We start from the raw sequence: 6,492 nt of genomic DNA, 5'->3' as shown, positions 1-6,492 counted from the left end.
CCCCCCCCCCCGCACCGTCTGGTGCTCCTTTTAAAGACCAAAGGTGCTTTGTTAAATCTTGTCTTAGTTGTGCATAGATTCTCCAATTGTGGAGTCTTTCAGTGGCAAGTCTATATTCTCTTGCCGGACGCCCATGCTCCACCACAAGATTCGGAATCAAATCTTCATCTGGAAAACTAGTCCAGGTTGGGTTACGCCTGGTTTCTTCAATGACCATGTTATGCAGAATGATACAAGTCAGCATAATTTTGTTCATTTCTTGAATATCAAAAAAGCGCGTCGGGCCAGATATGATGGCAAACTTCCTTTTCAATATGCCAAAAACGCGTTCAACATCTTTTTTCATGCCATTTGTTGTGTGTTAAAGTACTGCATATCCTTCGAAGTCGTCGGGCCAAATCCTACCTGTTTATAAGATTGAACCATAGTTGACCATTCTGGATAGATTCCGCCTGCTAGATAATAACCCTGAGTGTAGTGATGATCGTCGATGGTGAAATTACAGTGCGGCACGACCCAATTCTTAAGATATTCAAACAATGGTGACTTATATAAAACGTTGAGGTCGTTATTTGAGCCCGGGAGTCCAAAAAAGGCATGCCAAAACCAACAATCATAAGTAGCTGAAGCTTCCAAAATTACAGTTGGTTTTGGATAATGACCTTTATATTGGCCTGCCCATTCTACCGGACACGCATGCCACGTCCAGTGCATGCAATCAAGACTACCTAGCATTCCTGGAAAACGCCTCTCGGTGTTTTCTGCAGTTATTCTTTGGACATCTTCCTGAGTAGGCTTTCTTAAAAAGGTTGAACCAAAATGCTCAACTATTGTTTCACAAAACAATTTGAGATACCTAAAGGCGGTTGTTTTCCCAATACGGATGTAATCATCCGTGGAATCCGCTGGTACCCCGTAACAAAGTATACGGAGGGCCGCAGTGACCTTTTTTTCGGGACTAAAGCCTCGTATATGTCGTGCATCATACTGATAATTAAATAAAGGTTGTACCTGACAAAGCTCGGAAATAATCCTTTGCGTCAAGTTGCGGCCCATGCGGAATCGTCCCTGAATACACACAGTCATGATTAAAATAATCATGCATCATCTTTTCGTGGTAAAAATATCAATTCCTCCACGTTCATCTTCTAGTCGCAACTTCATATGTCTCTAAAGGCTTTGGTATGATCCCGATTTGTAATTGTAACATAAAATTTCGTCTTCTTCTATCTTGATCTGCATCTTCATCCATTTGATGCAAAAACTCGATACACATTTCTTCATCTTCTTCGTATAACATGTCATCCATCTCCATATCCTCCTCAGAAGAATCAAAATCAGAATTCATGGTTGAAAATTAAAAGTAATTGAAATTAAGAAAAGATTGATCGGATGAAAGATTGGGTGTATTTGTGAGATCAAATTCGAGTCATATTTATAGAGGTGGAAACGGAAACTAGCCGTTCCGGTGACCGTTGACAAGTTGTCGTTGGCGGTCGTGTCTCAAACACTGGCGTCTCTAATGCTGTCGCTGGCGTCATTCTCAACAGCGCCAGCGCTTGTAGTTCGGACGCCAGCGCCAGATTCTCGGTCGCGCGTTTATTTATCTATCGCTCACTTCTTTTCCGTAGTGGATTATCCTCTTTGACCATCCACGTGGCTCAACAAATGTTTGAGTTTGTCCATTGCCATAGGAATTGCCCTTAGTCCATACCTAGAGTCCTAAACTGTAGGCGACCTAGTTTCCTTTACCGAAAAGCAAAAAGAATGTATTATATCAGGCAAAGTAAGATGGTCGGTGTTTTTCTTTGTTATAACTTAATTGGGGCGAAATCTAATTATTATAGCCTTTTTCTTGGCTTCAATGTGGCCATTTTGTTTCCCTTCGTTAAAAGGTGAATCACATTTGATCCACCCTAAGCTAAGCGATGAGCCACGGAATTCCGTGTGTTTTCGTATGGTTTTGGACAAAATTTTAGTTTCCACGTGCATTTTTTTGATTTGTCATATCTAAATTTTAGGAATTTTCCAAATTTTCCTATATATCGGAAACAAAATACAAAACCGACTATCTGTCTCAATAAACTAAGCAATGTTCATTTCCCATAATGAGGGGCAATGTCTCTCTCATTTCGCTTGACTATATTTAAGCGATAGCCAAACGAAACACCCAACCATGATGCATGGCCGTAGTTTTGTCACGAACTACATTGTACTAGTCTGTTGCGTAAGGTGTATCATAAACTTTCATCGCTTGTGGAATATATATATACCTGCTACTTACACATAACTGAGAGTTTCGTCCAGATGGATTTGTAAAGTATGTAAACCACGTTTGATATTGTAACTAGTATGATAGTTACTCCGTGAGTATTGGACGCTCTGAACTTTTGTGAATCTTCCTTGTTTTCATTGGCACCCTGCTATATCGTTGGTAATCCAAAAAATTGTCTAGGGTGGTTAATTAGTACCATGGTCGCCTTTGACATTTAAACGACATTGGGAGAAAATAATTTGAGCTCCCTTTGATGCAATATTTTTTTTACGCGCAAGTTATATCTTTTCTTAATTGAGACTCTGATACTGTGTTACTTTTCCCATTCCTTTTTGAGTACGCATATTAATACAATATACAATTAAATGGAAAAAACTATATTAGTTATGCGTTAATTTAGTACCAAACATTCCGAAACATCAACAAAATATTAGATATTTATATCGATTCAAATTATAGAGAATAAAATTCGGTTCCAAGAGTTTTCTCATTGTTTTGGATAGTACTTTTGCACACCTCTATATACAATAACCATTAGTTCTCTACTCACAACTATCTCCATGCCTCTACAAGAAGATATATGATTACCATTATTTTTTTACTTTTTCTAAACCACTCTCACCAAGAATTATTGACTTTCCAAGTTATCAATCTTAATCAAAACTAACCAGGATTCAAAGAAAATATCTAATGACGATACAATAATAAACTATGAGACTCAAATCGTTAAACTACACAAACCTAAGAATTAAAAAATCAAAGTAGCTTGCTAGTTCATACTACACGAACCAATCAAAATAAAAAAGATAAATCATCACAAATGTACTTGCCAAGTAAAGTCGTGGATCATAATTATTGTTCGTATCTGTACCATTATAAGAGCTTGGATCTTGGTTTTTCTTAAGAGTTGCCTAATTAATTAAGAAAACTTGGTCCCCTGATTTAATAATTCACAAGAGAGAAAAATATCCGCTTTTTCCTGGAGCACATCTTGAAACCCTCCAAAATTGTGCCTGGTTGATATTCGACTACCAATGGCATTGGAATTGGTAATCCCACAATTAGTTTGGAAAAAAAAGTGTATTCTCAGGGTCGCTGGCATCTGTTTGTACCTAAATTTAGTTCTAGAGTAAACAATATAATGTTGAAGTACTTTCTTTAGGTTCGAGGATCAAAATCGTACAAAACGAGCCTAAACCAAGAAGTTGTCCTTCACGTTTTGCTTCGGTTACAAAGAGAGAAGATGGGTTGACTTTATGGGAGGGAAAGCCGAGAAAGTTGAGGAAATCAGTGGTGATTGTATTTCTGTGTGAGGTCGAACTATAAAAGATCATAGCTTGAGAATGGTAAGCTTGTTCTGTCCTTGAATAATAGAGAATGAGTCTATTTATTGTTGTTATGGATACACATTGCTTTCCTCGTAAGTAGTGGAGGTCGTGAAGAGATGGATATAGTGGAGGTAATGGTAAAGCTACGCCCGTTATGCCATGGGAGTTATGGAAACTTGTAGACCATTACTCAATCATCTCACAACTGCTCTTAACCGTCAACATTACTCGTCACTTTCTCATCATAGGGTGTTGCCACGCCGCATGTTGTTATAAACCACCATATCAATACCCCATGAAAATACCCCCATGTAACATGTTTTAATTTCTCGTAGAAATATAGTGGAGTCACGGACTACTTCTTGTTTTGTCCAAGCCATGATGTAGCTGCTATGATTATGACTCGACTGAGATTAAAAGAGTATTACCACAGTGCGTAGCCCAAGATGGCTTGGACATGGACGAATTGATAGCTGGCCATCATGTTGTGGCCTAAGATAGCTCGGCCAAGCTTGGACAAGACCGAATTGACAAGGGTGGACATGTTGACATGGATTGTTAGCTTAGCCAATCTTGGCCAAGGACGAGAAGTAAAGATGGTCAATCTAGCAAGCTTGGCGAGAGGTGGGAGATGTTGTTGCAACAACGTGAAATGTTTAGTGTTGCATAATATCTATGTTGGCATTATGCTGACCAATTTAACATGTCCGAGAAATTCAACCGTGGAAGTTCTGCGACTCGAGACGATGTTCAATTACTTAATGAGAGTCCAAATATATGAAACGAGTTCAAGGAATTCAGTTGTGAAATTATTGCTACTTAGACTAGGTTCGATATTGATATCTTCTTAGGAACAAGAATATGTTCTAAACATATATTCTGTATAGTCAGAGAATATCTTGATAGGAATTGCAACTAGCGCCAGTGCATTCTGGAGATAATATTGATCTATACTAGTGGACAATCCATCTAGGAGCTGTCCGATCAGTGCAGATTTAACATAGATACAAATACAATATAAGTAATGGGTAAATATGTATATAATACTGAGAGTTCAGCTGGGTGAAGCCCTAGCACATATAAATCTATAGAAATGTCTCTGATACAGGTTCAAAGGCGCATTTACAAGTTTTTCCCTTTGTTAGAGCATATCTCGGTCGAACTCGTAAGCGTTTCTATCTCAAGCTTGTTTGTCAAGTTTAGTTGCCAAAACTATAAGTCTTGATTTCTAGTCTACTTATAGCTAAGTCTCGGATTAGGATAGCAAGTGTAGTTGAGCCTTAGACTCCACGACGTTGATCGATTGAAGACGGAGAACTACTCAAGGAAACTTGTGGAACTTCATCAAGAAAAGGTATGTGAAGACTTGAACTTGTCTATCACTCAAAAGTCTATCTATTATATATCCTATTTTGAGACAAAAGTCGTATTGCTATATAGACTTCAATTATATTCACATTTGTTATTTGGACCCGAGTTTATCTCGCTTATATATTTCTCGAAATATGTGTTGGTAAGCTTTTTATTTAGCAAAGTTCATCTTTACTCGTGATGAAAGTCATGTTGATTATTTCAATAACTTGAAAATCGCTTTGATGAAAATAGTCCGTGAATAACAACTATTTTAACATCCTCTAAGAAAGTTTCAATGATTAAAATGAGAGTTTAAAACATGTAACCATCTTTGGGTATAAACATAGTGTGTTTTCATATTTGTGTAAAAGTCCAAAACCGGGAACCCAAAGTATGCGTACCCGTACGCGTACCTGCGGTTGTTGGAAATCTGGGTGAGTATGCGTACTGGCCGAAAGTTCACGTCCGTGAATTTCTGCTGAAGTTTGAAAGTGAAAAACAAACTAAATCCGGTTACTTAAGTATGCGTCCCCGTTTGCATACTTAGGTAGGTTACTTTCTAAAATCGGTTTGCTCATGAACTAAAACATTTATATAATAAGGAATGCAATCTTTGCAAACCGTGACTATAATGTTCATGAATCGATTCGAGTGAATCAAAACTGATTTTGCTTCGATTGTGTCTTATATACTTATATAAGATCTAAGAAATTAAACAACTCTCTAACTAGTTCATTTGAGTCATTTGAACTAGTTATGGTGAAGATGAATAAGGTTGATATGAAAGTGCTCATATGGCTAACCATTGGTTAACTATTGTTGCACCAACTAAGTATACACGTTTAGGTACGGTTATTCAAACCTAAATGAAGTTATATTTTATTTGTGTATAACAAGCTAAGTTCGATCTAACGGTTGAAAGATATTAGCTTGAATCTAATCATGTCTTCATCTAACGACGAATATTGAATGTTTTGTTACCAAGATAACTTAGATTGCAAACCCTGATTTGAAATCTATATAAAGGATAACTCTAACAACTGGGAAACCTAATCCCCATACCTCTTGTGTAATATTAGTTGTATAAGCTAGAGTCGATTCTCCTTTAACCTTAGGTTTTTCACGAAACCCTGTAGGTTAACGACTTAAAGACTTCATTGGGATTGTGAAGAAATACCAAACTATTTCTTTGTAGTTGCGTGATCTGATCTTGCTGTTTTTATCGTGATTGAGTATAATCGTAAGATTGGCTTGAGATTTATATCTCTGATAGGAAAAATAGAAAATTAGACACAAACACATTCGTCTCATCGTTTGTGATTCCAAAATATCTTGTTTCGTTATTCGATTAAGGTTATTGTGAGGTGATTGATAATTCTAGGCTGTTCTTCGGGAATATAAGTACGGGTTATCAATTGGTTCCTGTTCACCTTGATTTATCAAAAGACGAAACAAAAACTCGTAGGTATATCTGTGGGAGACAGATTTATCTATTCAATAGAATTTTCTGTGTGATACAAATTTTTTTATCAAGTC

Source organism: Papaver somniferum, chromosome 4, assembly GCF_003573695.1.
Source record: "Papaver somniferum cultivar HN1 chromosome 4, ASM357369v1, whole genome shotgun sequence".
Classification (NCBI taxonomy): Eukaryota; Viridiplantae; Streptophyta; class Magnoliopsida; order Ranunculales; family Papaveraceae; genus Papaver; species Papaver somniferum.
Note: the sequence above shows the minus strand (reverse complement) of the source record.